Source organism: Thunnus albacares, chromosome 19 (genome assembly GCF_914725855.1).
Source record: "Thunnus albacares chromosome 19, fThuAlb1.1, whole genome shotgun sequence".
NCBI lineage: Eukaryota > Metazoa > Chordata > Actinopteri > Scombriformes > Scombridae > Thunnus > Thunnus albacares.
This window is the reverse complement of record NC_058124.1, coordinates 8270539-8271484: the sequence shown is the minus strand read 5'-3', so window position 1 is coordinate 8271484 and position 946 is coordinate 8270539.

Sequence of the window (946 nt, the reverse complement as noted above, 5' to 3'; positions counted from 1 at the left end):
AAATGTAAGTGATGGGGGCCAAAATCCTCAGTCCGTCTTCTATCCAAAAATGCATTTAAAAGTTTATCTGAAGCTAATATGAAGCTTCAGATAAACTTTTAAATAGATTTTCCAAATTAGTCAAATCAAGTAGATATCTCTCAACGTTACAGTCTTTTTAGTCCCAAAGTCCCTCTTTTTGTTACTATACGTCCACAGCAGCTCAACAGGGAAACACAGAGAGGGGATTTAATGCTAAAAAGACTGTAAATGTGGCAGATGTGCAATTGATATGACTAACTGCTGAAGCCTCATATAAGCTTCAGATAAAATTTTAAATGCATTTTTGACACACAAAATGTCTGTGTGGACACACTGTGGATTTTGGCCCCCATCACTTCCATTGAAAGCACATTTGAAGGGGATCTTTTAACAGCCAGGAGGAATGGTTACAATGAGGAAAACCTTGTTCAGTGTTCATTTGGACACCTGACTGTTGTTTTAAGACAGAACTGAAAAATTGTGAACCTGTCCTTTAAGGGGACCCACAGCAAATTGTTTAAAGGTGGGTCTTTAGCTGGGATTCAAGGGTGGTGATAAATGGGAGAGATCTGACAGTGAAGGGCAAAGTGTTCCACAATCTGGGGGCAGAAATGTAAAAAACTTTTGGATTTTGACTGAGAACGTGGAAGAGTAACTGATCAGGCAATGTGAGGGTTTGGGATGTAGAATATTGACTGAGGAGATCAGATATGTAGGCTGGTGCCAACCATGCATTGCTTTAAAAACAATTATTTTATCTTATCTAAAAATAATCTTAAAATCAACTCTGTATTTCACTGTAACCAGTGAGGAGATGCCAGGGATGATGTAGTCTCTCTTCATGATAGCAGTGAGGAGTCTTGCAGATGCATTTTGAACCACCTGCAGGTGAGACAGGGAAGAAAACTTGTATAGACATACTTAC